A 23,205-nucleotide genomic window follows, 5' to 3' on the forward strand; every position below is an offset into this window, starting at 1 on the left:
AGAGGCAGTCTTTTTTCCATCGGATACTCTTTCCTGCTTTGTCAAAAATTAATTGACCGTACATTTGTGGGCCCAGCTCTGGGTTCTCTATTCTATTCCATTGGTCTATGTGTCTGTTTTTGTGCCAATACCATACTGTCTTGATGATGACAGCTTTGTAGTAGAGGCTAAAGTCTGGGATTGTGATGCCTCCTGTTTTGGTTTTCTTCTTCAATATGACTTTGGCTATTTAGGGTCTTTTGTGGTTCCATACGAATTTGAGGATAGTTTGTTCTAGCTTTGAGAAGAATGTTGGTGCAATTTTGATGGGGATTGCATTGAATGTGTAGATTGCTTTGGATAGTAATGACATTTTCACAATGTTTATTCTTCTGATCCATGAGCATGGAATATTTTTCCATTTCTTTGTGTCTTTTTCGATCTCTTTCATAAATTTTCAATAGTTTTTATCATATGGGTCTTTTCCATCCTTGGTTAGGTTTACTCCTAGGTATTTGATGGTTTTTCGTGCAATCATGAATGGGATCAGTTTCTTGATTTCTCTTTCTGCTGCTTCATTTTTGGTGTATAGAAATGCAACTGATTTCTGTACATTGATTTTGACTTTTTGCAGATGACATGATACTCTACATCAAAAACCCAGCAGACTCCACCAGAATCCTTCTAGAACTGATCAATGAATTCAGTAAAGTAGCAGGGTGCTTGAATATATTTCAACTGAGAAGATCTAGTTTGAGGAACACAAAGAAAGAAGAATAAAGGAAAGTAAACAGAGCTTTAGATGCCTATGGAACATCACCAAATGGATCAACATACACCTAATGGGAATCTCTAAAATAAGAGAGAGAAAAATCCATAAAAATATTTGAAAAAAATAATTGCTGAAAATTGTCCGAATTTGGGAAGAAGCAATAATATAAACATACAAGTCCAATACACTTAAAGTAGAAAAATCTCAAAGACATTCACAACTAAACATGCCTTATTCAATCTGTCAAAAATAAATGCAAGGAGAGAATCTTGAAAAAACAACAGAAGAAAGTGATTCATGGGGCATCTCGATGGCTCATTCAGTTGATCGTCCAACTTTGGCCCAGGTCATGATCTCACAGTTCGTGAGTTAAAGCCCCAGTCAGGCTCCATGCTGACAGCGAGTTCTGAGCCTGGAGGCTGTTTCCAATTCTGTGCATCACTCTCTCTCTCTCTCTGCCCCTCCCCTGCTCATGATCTCTCTCTGTCCCTCAAAAATAAATAAATGTTAAAAAATTTTTTAAATAAAATAAATAAAAAATAAAAAGAAAGTGATTCATTATGTACAAGGGATCCTCTCTCAGTAAGATTAGCACTTGATATCAAATCGGAAATCATAAAGGCCAGAAAGAAGTAAGATGTCATATTCAAAGTACAAAAAAAAGGCAGCCAATAAAGAATTCCGGGGTTCCTGGGTGGCTCGTTTGGTTAAGAGTCCAACTTAAGCTCACATCGTGAATTCAGGTTTGTGAGTTCAAGCCCTGCATCAGGTTCTGTGCTGACAGCTCAGAGCCTGAAGCCTCCTTCAGATTCTGTGTCTCCCCCTTTCCCTGCTCCTCCCCCACTCTATTTCTCCCTCTCGGTCTCTCTCAAAAATAAATATTAAAAAATTAAAAAACATAAAGAATTCTGTATCTATTAGGATATATTTCAAAAATAGAATATAAATTAAGATATCCCAAGGTAAATAAGGCCTTCCATCCAAGAAATAGTGAAGGGAAGTACTGAAGCTAATATGAAAGGACACAAGATTTCAACTGTGTTCCACACAAATAAAGATGGTCAGTAACAGTAAATAAATATGTAAATATACAGTATAATTGGAATTGTTTGCAATTCTTTATTCTTCCGTATGATGTATGAACAACTGAATATAGGAATGATTATAAATATTGTTAATGGGCTTACTATACATAACAATGTTATTTGTATGACAATTTAACACAATAGAAAGGGAGACAAAGGAGCTCTATGTGAATAAAAATTGTCCATGCTATAGGGATTAAGTTTTATGAATTCACACTAACTTGTTTTATTTTAAGATGTTAATAAAATAACACCTCAGGAAAACCATTAAGTAATTTATGAAAAAATATTACAAGAAACAAAAAACAAAGAATTAATTCTCTACAAGAATTATCTATTTAGTGACTGTAAACCAGTGGAGGAGTAGATGAGCAATAAAGACCTAAGATCCAAGACAAGCTTCCTCTGAAGCCTCTCAATGGTGATCATTCCCTTCCTCTTCCAGCTCTGGTATCCCCAGATGCCCTTGGCTTTCAGCAGCATAATTGCATACTTTGCCTCCATTTTAACATAGCTGTCTTCCCTGTGTTTCTGTGTGTCTGTGTGTCTTCACATGGCGTTCTCTCTGTGTCTTCATTTTCTCTTGTTGCTATGACAATAGTCACATTTGAGTAAGGCTCTCATCCTAATAGAATATGACCTCATCTAAACTCAATTACATTGTCAAAGCCCTATTTCCAAGTAAAGTAGCATTTATATGTAGGATAGGGTTTCACCATATCTTTTTGGAGGACACAATTAAACCCACAGGAATAGCCAAAATGATCTTAGAGAAAGAAGAAGAAAGTTGGAATTTTCATATTTCCAGATTTCAGTTGTGACTACAAAATTATACTAGTCAGAATTGTTTGGTATCACCCTACTTATACACATATAAATTAATGGAACAGACTTGAGAGTCTCAAAATAAAACCTTGCATGTATGGATAAATGCTTTTTGTTAAGGGTACCAAAAAATATAATGGAAGAAAGAATTGTTATTTTCCCCCCAAAATGGTGCTGGGAAAATTTCATACCCACATGCAAAAAGCATTGTTAACAGTAGCCAAAATGTGGAAAACATTCAAATATATCAGTCAACTAAAAGTTAAATAAAAATGTGGCTTAGCCATATGATAGAATTACTTAGTAATTAAAATGAATAAAATTCTGATACGTGCTACACATATAAACCTCCAGGTTGCTATGCTAAGTGAAAAAAAGTCAGATACAAAAACCTAAATATTGTATGATTCCATTTATATGAAATGTTTATATGAGGTAGAATAAAGACGAAGAAAGTAAACTCGTCCTTGACAGAAACTGTGTGGAGGAGAGAATTGTCAGGGAAGGTTTATGGGTGAGGGATTTCGTTTTCTGATGGACAATCAGTTTACCGAAAGAAAACCAACCTTGAATGAGTTACTTTTGAAAATTGGCATCTGACTCCAAATAACAGCGATTGTCAAAATGCTTTTGTTTTAGCCCTTCAATGAACACGCATTTGTACTTGTCATTTGTGCATAGATTGCCTTGATTATATTATTTTGTTCTGGAATTTACATCTTAAATTTTACATTAAAATTCATAGTGTACTGTGGTAAATTTTATAACAAAGTTTTTGTGAGCCTTCGCTCTGAGAATCTATTGTGTTATCAAGTTGAAAGAAACCCTTTGAACCAAAGTAAACAGTCGTTTTGTTAGTTAATATACTTTAATTCTTAAAGCGCTTTTAATCAAATATAAGTTGGGATTTTTTTATTTTGTTCATGTACAAAAGTGTAATCAACAACTATTATAAATTATAAAGACAACATTGATATGCAGCATTTCAAATCAGTTGAATTCTAAATTTATTGCCATAATTATATCAAAAAGGTTTTAAAAGCATTACCCATTTGAAGTTTATTTCTTTTTTACTACAATCTTTAAACCATTTAATAAATACATAAAATTAATTATTTATGCTAAATGGCAGCAGTAAATTTTAAATGCTGTTTTACTTTTATTTATTTTATTTAAGAATCCCTGTGACTAATTTCACAGTCCTTCCCATAACACTATGTCTGCTTTGCTTTGCAGAATTAAGTAGATATCACTGATATCAGAAAGAGTCTTTATGAGAGAGAGGCATTGTCTTAAGTATTTTTTGTTACAAGCATTTAAAGAACAGCACATGGAACGTAAAAATAATAACATAACTAATTATACAAGTTACATAAAATATAATTTAATATACAGCTTTGGCTAAATGTCCTTCAAGAGATTCTGGTAGCCACCTAATCCATAAATTACAAACAACAATTTGTTTCCAAAGTTCTTAAATATGTGAACCAGTTTATGAACAACTAGTTCAGTTCAGACAAGAATTGTTTTCCCTGGCCTTTTCTTGTTTCACTCAAACCATTCCCAAATGTTAATTGACCTCATGACTTACATACCATTAGCACTACGTGAATATATTCTTAATATAAATCCATGACAGGGATGTGAAAATAATACAAAATGTAGTTTCAAACAAATTATTAAGGTTCACAGTGCAACACTGTATTATTTACCTTTTTTTTCCAGAATAGATAAATCCTTTTTCTTTGCAGCCTATTATTTGCTGCCCATGAAACACTTACAGTACACGTAGCTGCCATTATCCAAAACTTATCCTATGCCAGAGACTGCTTGGCTCTGAAGTTTTCATACAGTACAAGACCGCCATTCTGTAATGCTTACACTGAGCTGTTCAGTATAGTTTTTTTTCTAGATGTATCTAAACACTTTTTATCATTTTTTTTGGTAATAAACAAGAAGCATGATAGGCTCTTGGTAATTACTTGATGCTATTCACCCAAAGCAAATGCCAAAGAGGAAAGTAAATTAAACTTCCACCCTCACCAGGACCAGCTACTTATATTTCGAGACTGCACACAAAATAAACATTGTTTAAGTATATATATATATATATATATATATATATATATATATACACATATTACTTTTTAAATTGGTTTAATGTTTATTTTTGAGAGACAGAGCATGAGCAGGGGAAGGGCAGAGAGAGAAGGAGATGCAGAATCTGAAGCAGGCTCCAGGCTCTGAGTCATCAGCACAGAGCCTAATGCAGGGCTCAAACTCACAAACCGTGAGGTCACGATCTGAGCTGAAGTCTGTCGCTTAACCAACTGAGTCACCCAAGTGCCCCAAAATGAACATGGTTTAAAAATCTGGCAAAAAATGTCAGTAAGGGCAACAACAATATAAAACACTCCTTTCTTCTGTGACCTTTCTTGTTTTCAACTTACCACAATTTTAAAATTTGCTATATAATATTGTCCTAACTAAAAAAGTAAATAATAAAAATGTAAATTATTAGCATACATCTTACCAGGTACCATTTTACTGTGGAATGCCATTTTTGAATGCAAATATCAGAGCATTTAGTTCATATATGGAATCAGCTAAATTATAGTTGAAATGTCTTGGTTCATTTATTAATGGCATCTCGATCTGACTAGATGAGACAAACAGAAGCTAGATTTAGAAGGCTGAAAGTGGAAAAGGCTCTCCGTGGGCACAGGACAGGCTGAAGAAGGCTCCCTTACGCACAGGGACGTTTTTGGCGTGAGTACAGACTCACACAGGGGCCTCAGCGCCCTCTCTCCCAGACACTCATAGAACTAACTTGGACCTGATGGGTGACTCACTGGGTTCCAGCTGGCGGCACAGAATCCAAGCATCTTTTTATCTTACCGACCCTCTGTTCCCACTCCTCTGTGGTTGGGAAAACTCATGGATGCTGCAACCACCTGACCCAGATCTTTCCCACACTAGTGAGAGCAGAAGAAAACAGGTTTCTTGGTGGGTGCCAGGCCAGGAATGAGGACAGGGGACATTTAGCCAAAGAGAGAGGGAAGATGTGGAGACCCCATTCAGGTAGATGAAGAGGTAACAAGAGGTATGACTATGGTTGAGTTGAAACTTTAAGACCCTGGAACATGCCCCATTGTCTCAATGGGCATCATTTAGAAAACACAAAGTCAAGATAAAATTAATAATTTAAGCCAGTGACTGCAGAGCATTAAAGCCCAACTATGTAATCCTTCGGGTCCTGTGTGCGTATACTATGCGCACATGTGCAAAACCAGACCTGACCTTGGCATGGTGAAATTAGGAGCATGTCGGAAGAAACCAACCATCACTGCAGTTTGTTAAAGAGATGAACATTGAAAGAGGCAACAAACGTGCCTAGAAGTAGGTTTTGAAAGTGATACAATTTCTATATTTATTTTTAAGTAGTTTATTGTCAAATTAGTTTCTATACAACACCCAGTGCTCTTCCCCACAAGTGTCCTCCACCATCACCACACCTCTTTCACCCTTCCCCCTTTAACCCTCAGTTCATTTTCAGCATTCAATAGTCTCTCAAGTTTTGCGTCCCTCTCTCTCCCCAACTCTCTTTCCCTCTTCCCCTCCCCCTGGTCCTCCATGAGGTTTCTCCTGTTCTCCTGTTAGACCTATGAGTGCAAACATATGGTTTCTGTCCTTCTCTGCCTGACTTAGTTCGCTTAGCATAACACCCTTGAGGTCCATCCACTTTCCTACAAATGGCCAGATTTCATTCTTTCTCATTGCCATGTAATACTCCATTGTATATATATATACCACATCTTCTTGATCCACTCATCAGGCGATGGACATTTAGGCTCTTTCCATGTTTTGGTACAATTTCTATATTTAGAATTGTACAGTTTGACACTAAATTGGAGGCAGTGTTAAATTCAGTGAATGTACTTTTTGTGATGTGTGCATAATGCCTGGTTGTTGGACAATAAATATGAAAACTAAACCAAAGGAAACAAGCTCCAAATTAGCCTATGCAAAGTTTTCCATAAGAGACCATTAGAAGTCAAAATATGTATATACGAAATTATCAAATATCTAAAAACTCAAATGGTTTTTCATGAGAAAAATTAAAAAATATTTTAATAGATTTTTTGACAAATTTGCTATTATTATTAGTCCAAATAACATCATAAATTCATTTTTGTTAGGTTTGAAAATATTGTATGTTATGTATTTACAAAAATGCATGTACATGCATCATTTTCACATAATTTATATTATTTACATTACATTAAATGAAGCTCATCTGCATCATGTACTGTTCAGATAAAGAACAGATAAAACAGGCTTACAATCCTTAGAATGCACACCCAAACACATGTGCATTGATGTGTATGATTCAAGAGTCATATACATATTCACACCTCATATACGTTCTTATAAATAATTAGCAATGTGCAAAAAAAATTTTCATCCTCTACTCGGAACTTTTAATAAATAAGTTACTTGGTCCACTCACCAGAGGAAGTTTACATTCATAACAATTTCTTTCTCAGATATGAAAAATTAAGTCTTAGGAGCTAATTGAAGAGCCAGAATTGAATCTTAGAAATTTTGACTTTTAATCCAAGGATACTTATTATATGCCAATAACTATTCATTGTAGAAAATTAAATACAAACTCCGAAAGCACTGCTTTTGTCATAAAAAGTTACCTTATTAAAAGAAACATCATTGGGAGAAAGTAGTGCTCAACATTCACCTACCTAAAAAGTGAGTCCTACTTGTGGCTATGAAATGGTCTTGAGACTCTGGAGTCATTTTAGGAAGATATTTTCATTCTGTGAATATTTGAGCTTCTTCACAAAATAGATGTTTCTGAAAAGAAACAAACACACTAGTGGACTCTAACATTTGCATCTCATTTCATGTCTTTGAGTGGCAATGAAAACACAAGATGAAGGGATTTTATAAACTAAAGGGTCGGTTTTGGTGTGTGTAAATTATAAGTTAATGCCTACTTTGGGGAACATATCAAATATATACAGTATGGTACCACCATCTGTCCCAGATGACCTCCATCTGCCTGGATAAATCATTAGTATGTTCTGTAACTGCCAAATGTTAGCGTTTCTCAGTACATGGCTGACCTATTGGAAGGAATTCTAACCTCACACAGTACTGCTTTGAAATCTGGGTTTGTCAAGAAAACCAAACCAACAACAGCAAAAAAGCAATTTTCAATCATTGATTATCAAATTCACATTAATTTTGCTACATGGTCATTTCATTCCCTGAAGTAAATTATTAGTATGGTATATAAACGGATGGAGTGTAGGTATTGACCATAGAAAGAAAGACTCAACATCATTTACCAAATACTGAGAATGTAATTCTTTTTTCTGTTAAAATACAATTTTAATGCAGATAGATTAAAAGACTCAGAAAATATAGAAAAATTAAGGGCACATAATATATTGCCACTTGAATGGAATTATTGCAAATATATGGCATATTTCTTTACATACTGTTTTTCTATATATATTCAGAAATATCTTCAGATAACTAGGATTATATTAAATAAAAGAATTTGTTAAAACACCAGCTGTCAATAGAGGATATTAAAAACTATGGAGAATAAGATGAGATCAATGTAGGTATGTAGTTATATGTGTCATTATTTGGAATAAATTTAGAGGTAGTTCTCTTGCTTGTGTGTTATTCTAAATTACACAGAGAAAATACAAGGAGTACATATGAGTATTCAGAACTGTTGATGATTAACCAGGTGTGAATTTTCCACTTTATAGTCTAATTTGCATTATTATTTTTTCTTTGTTCTTTTTTTAAGTTTACAAAGAGGCCTTTTACTTATATATTTTCTAATTTTACATAAAAATTATGTGTTTGCATGTTTTCTAATAAAAAATTATATACCTGCATGCTCCTGGTATCCAGAGAGCACATAAATTATCATACACCTTTACTAATTTATTGGTATCATGATTCACATTTACATTAGTGTCATTATAAGTACATGTTTTTCCACACTCCAGCTCAGGACTCCATAACTCTCACTGGTCTCAGGTCTTGCCTTGGTGTTGTTTTCCACAGTATATGAATTTGACTTGCAGTTTGGTTATGGTTCTTTTAATCGCATCCTTACTCCTCTTGGAAGCAAGAGCCAAAAAGTACAGTGGACTGTAGCCAGAATCTGTGACAGTCAAATGAGAATTTAGATGAAGACATTTTTTAAATGCTCCAGCCAAATGAGAATTTAGATGAGGATATGCAACAATATAATTTAGAAAAAATATGGCTTTACCTCAAATTGGCATAACAAAAAGCCATGCCACAGAGAAAACCAATACCATGATCTTTGCTGTTAAAGAGGAGTTAAGTGGAAATAACACATATTTATGAGTACAGCAGATGGTAACTGCACATTGCTGAACATAACTCAAGCAGACAAACTATTATATTTTGACATTCAATGAAATGTATCTGAGCTATACCTTCCAATGTAGGTCATTACTTAGGTGGGACTGAAGGTACTGTTATAGAAGTCATACCTCCAGGCAATCTGTACACAACTAGGTGACGAGGAATTCATTGCTAATACAGTAGATGTGAATAATAACGGTGTGTTTGTGGAGAAAGGCACACTGAACTCATGGACTCTGCTATCAACAGATCCAGTCTCATCAAACCTCTACCCCATGTCTGTAAGATGTCTGGAATCCAAATATTCTCTAGCATGTAATAAATATCAAGACTCCTGTAGGCTGGAAAAAGTGATATTGCTTTATTTATTTACCTTTAAAAGAAAAAGTGCTAATTTGGATCCAAGTTTTTCCAGGATTCCAGTTATGTTAGGTTAGAAGAACAACGTTAGTAACCTCAATAATTGGAGCAAACTGTTGAGTGTTTTGTGACTGAGGAAAGCCTGCCCATGCCTGGAAGGGGTCAGCTGAAGAGTAAAATATGGACTCTTTATATTTTCTTTTTTTTCCCCCAAATGTTTATGTATTTTGAGAGAGAGAGAGAGAGAGAGAGAGAGAGAGATAAAGGGGCAGAGAGAGGGACAGAGAGGGAAAGAGAATCCCAAGTATCCTCCATGCTGTCAGTGTAGAGCCTGACACACACAGGGCTTGATCCCACAAACTGTGACGTCATGACTTGAGCGGAAATCATGAGTCAGGCGTTTAACTGAATGATCCACCTACGTGCCCCTGGACTCATAATTGCAACCTTCTAAAGCTTAAATGTCAAATATTGATAGCTTACTGAAATTCTTAAAACACTGCACATATCTAACAACAGCTGCCTTTTAACTACAAGCTGATGACTCTCATTAGAATTTGACAGAGATAAATTATGTATTTGAGTACCAGAGTCACGATAGCAACTAATTTTAGATATAGGGATTTATATCACTTTTCTATGACTCAAGATCTTACTTTTCTTGCTTTATTACTTCAGAAGCTTACAATATTGTGTCATAATTACAGTCTTTGTTTTCCAACCTTATACCTACCATGTTCTTATCATTGCCTGTAGCAGAGAGAAGTGGTCTTCATGGAAACCATTCTGAGCTAGACTGGGTTTAATTCCAAACTGCCAACGACGGATTTCTCTGACTCTCTTGGGCATTTGGTAAGCAACTCCAATACACTTTATCTACCTATCTACCTATCTATCTATCTATCTATCTATCTATCTATCTATCTATCTATCATCTATCTATCCATCTATTTATCTATTTCTATCATCTATCTATCTATCATCTATCTATCTATACTCTGTCTATTTAAATGTTTATTTTTGATAGAGATTGCTGGGCAAGGGAGGTGCAGAGAGAGGAAGGTAGAGGATCCAAAGCAGGTTCCGTGCTGACAGCAGAGTCTGACATGAACCATGAGATCATGAGCTGAGCTGATGTCAGATGCTTAATCGATTGAGCCACCCAGGTTCCCCCTGCCAATGGACTCTGAAGCATTCCTTTCCCCCCACTTGAAATAATAGCTTAATAAGCATTATTCCATAACTAAGACTTCTGAGGCTGAAAACTTTTCCACAGCATGTGTATGCTTGTATGCATGTAGATATGAGGGTATATGCAGCTGCCCTTATCTTCTTTGCTTATTTTCATACCAAACAATAAGAAATTAATCTTCTAGGCAGTGTTTTTATATACCATACGTTAAAAATACTCATAGGATAGTGGAAATTTGTACTTCTTCTACATTTATTTGGTTATTAAGTTACTTTAAAGTTTATAGAATCCAAACACTTGGCATATATTTAATGAATATATATCGAACATGTAAACTTTGAAGGTACTATGGTAAAGCTAATCTGCTGGGTTCTCTGTTCTTTCAAGGAATGAGCAAGTAATTGAGGGATCCCTCCAACAATGTTGGCAAGAATGTAAATTGGTGTATCCACTGTGGAAAATAGTATGGGAGTTCATAAAAATATTAAAAATAGAAATTCCATAGGATTCAATAAGTCCACTACTGGATATAATTCAAAAAGATATATGTACCCCTATGAATATCTCAACATTATTTATAATTGCCAAAATATGGAAGCAGCCCAAGTAAACATTGATAGATGAATAAAGATATATATCTTATTATATATAAAACATATACACCCAGTAGAATATTACTCAACCATAAAAAATGATATCTTGCCATTTGTGAATGAACCTAGAGGGTATTATTCTAAGCAAAGTAAGTCAGACAAAGAAAGATGATTTCATTCCATATGATTATTTCATTTATATGTGGAATCTAAAACCAAATAAAACAAATAAGCCAAAAAACAAAATCAGACCTATAAATACAAACTGATGGTTGCCAGAAGGGAGATAGAAACAAAGATGGATCACATGTGTGAAGAGGAATGGGAGATACAGGCTTCTGGTTACGGAAAGAATAAGTCACAGGAATGAAAGGCACAGCATAAGGAATATAGTCAATGGTATTGTAACCATGTTGCATGGTGACAGATGGTAGTTACGCTCCTGGTGAAAAAAGCATCATGCGTAGAGTTATTGAATCCCTATGTTGTACATCTGAAACTAATGTAATATCGTGTCAACCATACTCAAAACAATTAAAAAAAAATAAAGAGAGAGAGAAAGTAACAGGGAGATGAAGAAATAGGAATTGAGTGAGAGCAAGAAAGAGTGAGAAAGGGAGAGAGTTTGCATGTGTGTCTGTGTGTTTGTCTCATGTCTACCTTAGATAAATGTTTGAGGAGCAAATTGGAGAGTGTTAGGAAAAGGGGATTTGAAAATGGAATAAAATTTATTTTTTTAAGTTTTTAATTACAGCAAAACCTCAGATTGTAAAAACCCTTGCTAATAACTTGTTCTGCAGGTGTTCTGCCAGATAGGCAAACATGTATAATAAATTTCAACCTGATTAAGGGCTGTTGTCTTGCAATACAAATAGTGCATGATGCTTAATGTCACATGATCACAACTGAGCCAATGATTCCTTCTCTCTCTCTCTCTCTCTCTCTCTCTCTCTTTGTGTGTGTGTGTGTGTGTGTGTGTGTGTGTGTGTGTGCATGCATGCACGTGCATGGGATTGTGGGTGATTATCTCCTATGCTCAGATGCTTTGTCTCAGGCCACAGTGGTTGACACAGATCAGTGAGGTTTCAGAATGTTGGAAAGTGCCCAAAACTGGCACTAGGGTATTTTTGTCACTTCAAAGCAAGTTCTTTGCTTTTCCAAACAAGAGGAAGCTTAGGAATGCTTTGCTTCATTCTCAGTCAAGCTGCCTCCCAATATAGACCCTTTCCTCTGCTGCCTTATAGCCAGTTACATTAAATACAGTATTTTATTAATACTGTACTGTAGTCAACATCCCTGTGAGTGTATACAACAGCCCCCGTATAGGGAAAGATTTCATGGAGCCAATAGAGAGCAGTGATTCTGGCCGTGATTATGAAAATCGTCCTACACAGCAACCCTCCTCTCTCCGGTCTTCTTCACACCAGCCACGAAGGTTTCCAAAGGAAAGTGCAGGTTAATTTGTTAATTGCTCTTTATATTTTGTACTTTCTTTATTATGTTATATTATTTTACAGTATTGTAAACATTTCTGGATGAATATTTTGGGGTTTTGGAACGAATCATCTGAGTTTTCATTATTTCTTATGGGGAAATTCACTTTGACATACAAGTGCTTTGGATTACAAGCATGTTTCCAGAATGAATTATGCTTGCAAACAAAGGTTCTTCTGTATTTTGAGAGAGAGAGACAGAGAGAGAATGTGTGGTGTGTGCTTGTGTGTGCCAACTAGGGAGCTACAGAGGGAGTGAGAAAGAGAGAGAGAGAGTCCCAAGCAGGCTCTATGTTGTGAGCCCAGAGCCTTACATGGGACTTGAACTCTTGAAACCACGAGGTCATGACCTGAGCCGAAATCAAGAGTTGGCCACTTACCCGACTGGGCCACCCAGGTGCCCCAATTTATAAAATTTATTATGTTGCTCCTGCATGTTCTATGCTAGACTCAGTAATAATTCGTTTAAAGGGCCAGATAGTAAGTCTGAGTCTTTGCTTTAGTGGGCTGTAACTTCTCTTTTCCAACCCCAAAGCACCTTTAAAGAATACGTAGATTACTTTGAGTGTCTCTTTTATGTAGGCATCCATTTCCCTCTCCAACCAATAGCGAGCACTGATACATGTTTTTCATTGCTACAGGTTTATCTTCTGCAGAATGTCATATAAATATGGAGTTTGGAGGTCCAACAATTCATTTAACTTAGACCTGTAAGATGCATCCATATTGGTATGTAAATAGATCATTTTTTCCTTTAATCTTAAGGCAGTATTCCATTGAATGAGCACATCACCTTTTATCCATTCATACATAGAAATTAATCTTGAGTTTTCAGTTTTTGGTAATAATGATTAAACTACTGCATGCTTACCCAAGGTTCTGTATGAATTGGGTTTCCTTTGACTTTAGTAAATACTTAGAAATACAGTTGCATAGTCAAATGGAAATACATGCTTAACTTCAAAATAATCTCTCAAAATGCTTTTACAAAAATAGTTGCATCATTTTGCATTTCCACATGTGAAAAATAAGAATTTCTGTTGTCTGTTGTACTATTCCTTGTCATTTGCTGCGGTCATCTTTTTTTTTTTTTTCAGTTTTGATCAGCTTTTTGAATTTGCATTCTTTTCAAGACTGATGATGTTGAGAATTTTTTTACACGCTTAATGGCTTAACCACTAACTGTTTCCCTTATCTGCCAAAGCATTTGCTCATATTTCTTGGCCATTTTTAAAATTCAGTCATCTGTTTTCTAATCGTTGTGCTTTAAAGTTTTACATTATTAGAAACTTAAAGTTTTAGTGATTTGATTTATAAAATTACAAATAGAAGGCACAAAAAATCAGTAGATAATTGAGTTTCTGTAAAGTGCTTTACACATATGTTCACTGTACATTATCTATTGCTACTGATGTTTCATTCAGGGAAACATGTTCTTTATTCAGTGTATATACATAGATATGCAAAAAATCTCTTTTTAATAGATGCTTGGTAAGAAGAACTATGAAATTTAAGTTTTAAAGAGTTCATCATCAATCATGAGTTTTTCCGAAGGTAAAAAAAACCTCAGTGCATTATAAGTACATATGGCTTGGTCATCCGCTTTTTAACAAAGAGCAAAAACTGTTAAAAACATGTTGTTGGAGATTAAATTTTCTAAAATGGGATGTTGATTTTAGAGGGCTAGGATTATAATTTTAACTATCAGAAAAGATATATTGAAAATAACCACATTTTTGGTAGTGAGATATGCATTTTTCTTTTTCATGATCCACTTGGTAGAAGTATAGAATTGCAAGATAGATTTAATTATAAAGGCAACTGTACTTTTACCCTTGAAGAGCTGTTCTCTTAAGGTATTATTCTTTTTGGCTCTAAACTAAAACTTTTTATAATAAGAGAGTTCCATCTGTCCATTTGACTGTATCCTATCAATGGGAAAATGGGCAATTTGTTTTTCATGTGAATATGATGATCTATCTTTAGTACCCTGTTTTCTGCCCTGTGGAGATGAAGACATTTTGTGACTGAAGAATGATAGAAACTACTTAAGTAGTGACCGATATTAACACTTGTTTCTCCTGTCTCCCCAACAATGCAGGAATAACGGAGTGAAATTGAATGGCCATACTTAACTCCAGGGTATAAGCAATGGGATTGCTACAAAGAGTTCCGGGTCATTTATCTTCCTATGGCATTCTCTATCAATCTGTAGTATATTACTCTCATTTTATGGTGAGGATTTTATTCCATTATTCAAAAACAATGCTTTAGAGATAAAATTATATGAAATGTTTTGAGTCATTTACATATGGATAGAGGATATAAAACTTTATTTCCAAATACTTTTCAAAAGGACATTAGAATTCCCAGTAAGAAAAAAATTTAATACAAACTCTACAAAATTAATTGAAGTTTTAAGTCCTGATTTAAACTGGTAAAATAATGTAAATAAAATCTCATTTTGAGGGTGCACAGGTGCTCATTTATACTTTACTTTAGTTATGCTTTTTGTGTTTTTCTCATTCATTTACAAATCCATATGATTTTCCAAAATGTTTTTATTCCTTCATTTTAAAATGCCTATAATGGCTGTATTAAGAGCAATCCATTTTGTAGAAAAGTGAGTAGATTCAATGATAACATAAATGGATTATTTAATTCAATTTTTTAAAAAAAGTCCCATGGTAAGAATGGTTGCTTTGCAGTCTATAATACCTAAAATAAGTTGGGATTTTACAAAATCCCAAATTGTTTTTAAAGTGGAAATACATGTTTTTCTAAATATATTTAGGTTTTAAATCAAGTGGTTTCTCAAACAAAATGTTAGCAACAAAAAACTTGAAGAATTCAATACTCACATTTGAGAGAAGAAAGAAGAAACTTAAAAAGATTAAATTATATGCCTCCAAAACTATATTAATATAGGAAAATCCATGGTAAGCTATTTTTAAATTACCTAATGAATGTTCATTTTTATTAACATGCCACTATATAATTTTTCTCATAAACTTAAATTATTTCCTCTATTATTTTAGTTTATGGATATTCAAATTTTTGTTCATTTAATAACATAGAATTTATGTGTGTTTAAGTTAGAGATGGGTTTACATAAGCTTAATACCCTGATATTAAAAATCAATTGCCAAATTATTTGAAGAAAAATTTATTAAAGTAAGAATTTATAAAAGCCTAAGTACTTGAAAAATTACAAGAGATCTGAAACTTGCCTTCATATTTTCATTTTCCCCCAGGAATTTTACAAGCTATCAACAATTTAGAAGCAGTTTTTATAGAAAGGCAATTTACCTCATAGGAATTAATATTAATAATTAGCACTTATTTCATCTAAAATTATGTCTAATTAAAAAATTATGACTTACTAATGGCATGTTAAATATTTTGCTTGATGTACATCACTAGGTCTTTGAGGTTGCAGAATTATACAAATAAAATTATTTTTATAGTATTTTGTAAGGAGGGCTGCCTCACAAGTTTTATTATCTTTGCTCCATTTTTGACATCAACATCGTAACTGTGATAATTAGACTAGAAACCTTAACACCAGATATATTTATATGATCATACTCTAATGGGTCTCAAATGTGATTTATTTGGTCATATTTTGAAAACTGTAGGGGTGCCTGGGGGGCTCAATACGTTGGGCATCTGACTTTGGCTCATGTCATGATCTCATAGTCCATGAGTTTAAGCCCCGTGTTGGGCTCTCTGCTGAGAGCTCAGAGTCTGGAGCCTGCTTTGGATTCTGTGTCTCCCTCTCTCTATGCCCCTTCTCCACTCACACTCTGTCTCTCTCTGTCTCAGAAATAAACATTCAAAAAATTTAAAAAAGAAGAAAACTCTAAAAAGGAACTGTTAAGTACATATCCTGGATAATAGCTCTTGGAAAACCATTGATATAAACATATAGAATAGATGTAGATATACAGAATATGTATATTTATGTACATATATACATATTGCATATATACACACATGTGTGTATAAATGCATATTACATATATATGCATGTATATATACATATTATAGAATATATATTTTTTACATTTTTATATGTGTGTATACACACACAAGGGGAGAGAGAGAGAGATGGTCAGCAACTCTAATTTACTATAAGGTTTTTGATGAAGCCTGGCTAAATATAGAACTGATGAGTCCTTAATAGAATTTACTGCAAGCAAGAGTCTTCACAATCTACATGCTTGCTCTTCCTATTTGAATTCTGAAGCATTCAAGATAAAATAGAAGGAGGGATAGTGCAATAAGAATGTGAGTTTTTCTAGCACATGGATTTGTTAATCGTGGTGCTTAGCAACTAGAACTTTACCACTGCTTCCCAGCATGCAGCAGCCATACTAAGTCAGTCACATATGGAGCAGGAACTTTATTGCTAAATTTACAACATGGCAGAAGGCAGATCAGGACTTAGGCTCACCTCAGGCTGAAAAGAAAAATAAGGGGGCAGGGAATGAAGGAGATGAGCTATCCTAATCCATTCCCATCTTCCAATATCACCAATTATGTGAGTCAGCCACACCTCCCCTTTAAGGAAAAAGTGAACAGGGGACATAAGTAATATGCTAATAGATATTTAGATGTTTTTCTATATGGAGTGGGACGCATCCTTGTCAACCTAAATCCAAAGGAGACATAAACCAGGATGACTGGAAAAGAAAAACTAGACATGTGGAGGTACCAAGTGCCATTTATTGTTTTGTGAAGAAATTCCTTGTTCTCAGTCACAGGGACTCTGAACAAATTAAAAATTATTGAGGAGAAGGATATGAAAAACTTGAGTATCGAGCAAGGAAATTGCTGTTATGTGACACAGGTGTGAATCTATTATGAGAATTATAAGAATATTTTTATAGAAAAGGTCTTCCATACCGTTTAGCATGTGAAGCTACTCTTATGGGCATCAATTTTGAGCAGTAACTTCAAATTATTGTATTTATTTAAGAAATGCAACTGGTAACATTTTTTTCCTCATAACCCACAGCTATTTTTTCTTTTGAAAGAAAGCAACATGATACAAAGGCAAGAATAAATTCTCAAAGCCACTAACTAGCAAAAAACAATGAATATTGTTAAATACTTTGATACAGATAATAATTTAAGAACTAATTAAAAGTAATGGCCTTATACCTTCATAAATTAATATTCCAAATTTTCTTCTAAGAATTTGTTCTATTTAGTATATTTTCCAACTTCCTATTTTTCTCAACTTTTAAGAAGACATTAAAATACATTACATGAATAAAGAGAAGCAAAAAAATGTTTTAGCTAATCAAATTAAACATACAATTGGATGAGTAGAGTTTTGCTGAACAATTTTTGATAACGGGACTCATTCTTAGGCATAACTGTTCTCGTATAATGTCTTCTGGATAGTAATTTTTTAAACAACATGGAATATTTGGAGTAAGTGGTCCCAAGGATACCAATTATTAAAAAGTACGCAAGTATGAAATGAAATGATTTTGGTGAGTCACATAGTCTGATAACTATTTTAGGATGCTTGGGAAAGCACAGTTATCAGAATGAGAGGCATTTTGACTGCTGAAGAGACAACAGAAACATTAAAGTGCATATCCCACCATCAAAGATTTATGAGTAAGAGATTTATATTCATTTTGTTTTAATTAGAACAAACAATTTGCCTGTGGGGTATCTACACTTAGAATGAGTTTGACATCACAGCACAGTTTATATTCTGTAAGGAAAAATTAAAGAACACAAAAGGATTTTTTTTCCTGAGGCTCTGAATCACAAACAAAACAGCCCAATTTACTTTGGATTCTCAGTAGTATATTCATGTTTTCGGGGCCTCGCATACCTCACCATTTCTGCATTCTAGGAAGAAAAGATTAGAGTTCAAAAGTTCACGTTTGTACCACTTTTGCAGTTTTTCTTTATATCTGTAGGTCTAACCCTCATTGAAAAGATATATTTACTGAAAAACAAGTTTATATTTGCTGTCCGTTGGATTGAACTACTAAAGGGAATGCACTAAGATGTGAAGCATAATTGTACAAACTAAACACTCATCAAACACATCAGACCTTTGCTAAGTTTACTTATTAAATGGCTTTCCTGAAAGAATTATTTTTGTATTAAGTTCTCTAAAAAAGCAAAATAGCTTTTGGATATAGGAACATTTACTCTTTTCTATATAAACCAAAAGGAAATTATACATACATACACACATATATGTATATGCACATATATATACATACATATGTATATATAATGTATTTTGTGTATATATAATGTATTTTGTTCTTGAATATCTTAAATGAACCTATTTGTAATGTTCATATACTCAATATTGAATTGTTTAGGATAAATAAATCTTTTCTTGATTTTTAATCTCAGTCATTATTTATAAGAATGACAAAAGTTGGAAGACAGTAATTTTAAAATGAAAAAATTACAGAATAAAATGAATTATAACTTTTGCTTGAACACTGAAAAGAATACTATTGATTATAATCAATGCTATTATCTGTCACTGGCATCTACTTCTTCTCCAAGGTCATTACTTTATATAAAATTTATACATAAGGAACCTAAGTATTTCCTTTTATGTGCTAGCCACATGTACCCTAATTTCACTTAAACAGTTTTTTCTGTGAAATTATGCTAGTGTCCCACTGGAGGTAGGATGTCCATTAACATATGTTTCTGTGCTTTTGTTTTGTTTTATTTTGGGTTTTTTTGTTTGTTTTACTCTTAAACTAACCGGGTTTTACCTAAGTATTTTCTGGAAGCAATGTTAAGAGTAAACAGCTTACAGAAGTGTTAACTTAAAGTAATTTCAAAGATTTTTCAGAAAATATCAGAAAATAGTTATATTTATGCTTATATATGCTTATATATGAGAGATAGTAAAGGCTGGACTTGAAAAAAATAAGCTTTCATCTAAGAACATGACAAGGTCTGCAACTTTGCCAGTTTTAAATATATAACCTTGGGCATTCCACTTATGTAGCTTCTTAGTTTCCTGGTTTCCTTATCTGCAAAATGAAGATAACAAGAGCAACTATCTCATAAATTCTTTTTCTGAAGATGTAAAACACTGGAAACATTGCCTGACAAAGAGTAACTATTATGTGTGTTAGTTTTCATTTATTAAAATTTATTCTTATTTTTCCTGCTTTCAATTATATAACAGTGTCTCCTTTTCTTCATAATGTTATAAAGCAATAAATTCAGATCTCATCCACAACATACGTTGAAGTAAATATCGATACTTCCAATCTCACATTTTATCACTTGAATTTCTTCATTGTTTTCTCTACTTGAGAGCGTAAGCTAGATCACATCCTATTTTGTTTGGTTATAAAACAGTCTCCTGCCTTACTTCCTAGATACTATCACTTATTCACTCTCGTCTCAACTTCATGATAGTGCCTGCATATTTTGCAAAAGAATAAATTTAACTCGGCCACCTTCTTGCTCAAAATAATTCATTGAGTTATCCAGTTAAATTTAAAATGTAGTAATGGCTACAGGTTTTCAAACTCCTATCTAATCAATTTTCTTAGATATATCCTCTAAAGCAACACTGGATTTTTCACCATAGTGTATTATATCCCTCAGTCTTTGTTTCTACAGCTCTGTCAGTATTTTTATTATAACAATTTTATCCATATATTCTGATTTAGTTGTTATAACTCCTCTTTTCACTGGATTGTAAACCTATTCATCTTTGTATCTTCAGCTAATTATAAAAAAATAGGCAAAAATAACGTTCTCTAAAGCTATGGTTAGTTTAACATTGTGATGATTATGCTTTCATTAATTTAAAAGTTCAAAATGTGGAATTTGAGGAACATACATATAGTAAATTAAAAATGCGAAATTTTGGTGCAATTCTATTTGTTTAGAGAGAGAGAAAGCAAGTGCATGAGTTGCGGAAGGGCAGAAGGGGAGAGCAAATCCCAAGCAGAACGCATACGTATCTGGGAGCCCATCCCTGAACTGACACAGGGCTCACAGTTCCACCATCATGAGATCGTGACTTGAGCGCAAATCAAGAGTCTAACACTTAATCAACTGAGCCACCCAGGCACCCACGGTGAAATTCTATTTTTATTTCCTTTGAAAACTTTTTATTTCTTATGAAAGACTTTGAGCAACTAGGGTAATGCCTTGTGATGGCTCTCACAATAGTATAAGATTTTGGTATTTTTTAGAATTATTTCACTTTTTAAAGGAAAAGGAAATAATTAATTAAGTAGTGATTGAACTGCAATTTTATTTTGATTTTCAACACAAAATATTTTAATAAAATATACCCTTTCATTAAGTAATTTTTAAATAGTTTTTCACATGAGTTGGATTTTTCCATTTTTATAATTTTATATCAATTTTTTATTTTCTTTGATTATGATAAAATTATATAGTATAAGTGGTTTGTGGGTGAGGACTTTTACAATGTTTCCTTTGAGCCAAATTTAAACAATTTTGTAAAGAAAATTAATGCTATGCATATTTAGTAAAATTTTGCTTAATATATTGTAGGCCATTTTCTTTATTCACACATTCATTAAAAATACTACCATCAAACTAAGTTTATACAAAAAACTTATGGGACAGGTTCATTTCTCTGAACCTAGATTACAAAGATGTTACCTAAAGAGCAAAGTATTGTATTTTTGAAAAACAAAGAACAGAATATGAATACAAATATAGGCAGTTTTATTTTTCTCAAAAAGAGTCACATCAAAAGATAAAATAAATTAGGAAGCTGTAGCATATGTATTTACATTTTGAAATCGTGACTTTGATTAGATAGGCTACATGCCATTAATTTAGCTTATGATATCAATATTTGAAATATCCGATTCAATTTTTATCACTTTACTTTCTACCTATAAATAATAAAATTGTGTAACACTCTTGAGACGTTAAACACTTCTCTATTAAAAGTTTAAAAACAATTAAATTTCCAAAATTCTGTTCTGCATAATTGAAATTATGGTTGATAAATCCAGTGACTTCTAGTTAAGTAGATGGACTGGAAATCACATTTGGAAATAGTCTAAACACATCTCCCATAAATGTCAGAATAGCCTAATGAGCAGCAATTTACTTAAATATTTGTGTGAATCTCAAGACAGACAGTGATTAGGTGGTGGGCAGAATAATGGTCCTTTACAGGTGTCTAAAGGCTAATCTCTGCAAACTGGGAATACCTTACATTAAATGCAAAGGACATTTTGCAGATATTTTTAAAATCATTGAGTTTAAAATCAGAGGATTATTTTGGCTTATATGGGTGGGCCAAATCTAGTCGTGAGTTATTTCTGTTGAAGGAAAAAAGTACAGCAAAAGGAGTCAGAGATATTCAAATTATAAAAGGGTCTCAACACTCCAAAACATTTGAAGTACACGGGATCTCTAACATGCTGGATGTGCAATGTAGTGGCCTGGGTGCAGAAATGATAGCTCAAACTTCCGGAAGCTAAAGGGAGCCCAACGCTGACATCTGGCAAGGACACAGATATTCGTTTCTACAACAGCAAAGAACACATTAAGCCAACAACCTGAATAAACTTGGAAGCAGATTCTTCCCAGAGCCTGAAGATAAGAAAGACCCCTCTATATTGTGGAGATTTTCAACAATTCGCTTAACTTCTACATGTCCCATTTTCTCAACGCCATCATGGGAACAATATGAACATATACGTGACACAATTTGTATCTGAGCAAAAGGAAATATATAAAGCTGATAGATTCTTGGTAGTTTGGGCAAGCTTGAGTGTATATCATAAAATATTATTTTATTATAACTATTAAAATATGGTGCTTCTTGGAGTTACTGGGTGACTCAGTCGGTTAAGTGTCTGACTTCACCTCTGATCATGGTCTCACAGTTCGACTCTGTCCTGACAGCTCTGAGCCTGGAACCTACTTCGGATTCTGTGTCTCCCTCTCTTTCTGACCCTCCCCTACTCACACTGTCTCTCTCTCAAAAATAAACATTAAAAAATTTAAAAAATATCTATATATGGTGCTTCTCTTTATTTATAGAAGTGGAAGCCAAAAATCTAGGCACATTTGTGTATTTTTTCATCCAAATAGCTCCTTCTCGTTCTGTTAGATAAGTGAGAGCAGGACTTCTATCCATGGAAAAGTGATTGAACAACTAATAAAAGAAAGATAATTGTCCTGTAGTGCTGTTCATGAACTGTTAAGATCATCATGACCATCATGTCTCATAGATTGAATCTCATGGATTGCTTAGTTTGTGAATGGATCAGTTTATTCACCTGACGAATGGATCAAGAAGATGTGGTATATATTGACGATGGAGTACTACATGGCAGTGAGAGGGAATGACATATGGCCCTTCGTAGGAAAGTGGATGGACCTAGAGGGTGTCATGCTGAGTGAAGTAAGCCAGCAGAGAAGGACAGAAACCATATGTTTGCACTCATAGGTC

General features: G+C 33.8%; 1 long non-coding RNA gene across 1 annotated transcript in view; it reads left to right on the forward strand.

Annotated features, from left to right (window-relative positions):
- The window catches only part of LOC115294784, a 48,000-nt gene extending 32,974 nt beyond the window's left edge, over positions 1-15,026 (forward strand). Inside the window, exons 3-5 of the long non-coding RNA XR_003910133.1 lie at positions 10,213-10,308; positions 13,376-13,463; positions 14,836-15,026. This is a non-coding gene — a long non-coding RNA (uncharacterized LOC115294784). The remainder of the gene's footprint in view (positions 1-10,212; positions 10,309-13,375; positions 13,464-14,835) is intronic.
- Positions 15,027-23,205: the final 8,179 nt, after the last annotated feature.

Source organism: Suricata suricatta, chromosome 6, assembly GCF_006229205.1.
Source record: "Suricata suricatta isolate VVHF042 chromosome 6, meerkat_22Aug2017_6uvM2_HiC, whole genome shotgun sequence".
Taxonomy (NCBI): Eukaryota; Metazoa; Chordata; class Mammalia; order Carnivora; family Herpestidae; genus Suricata; species Suricata suricatta.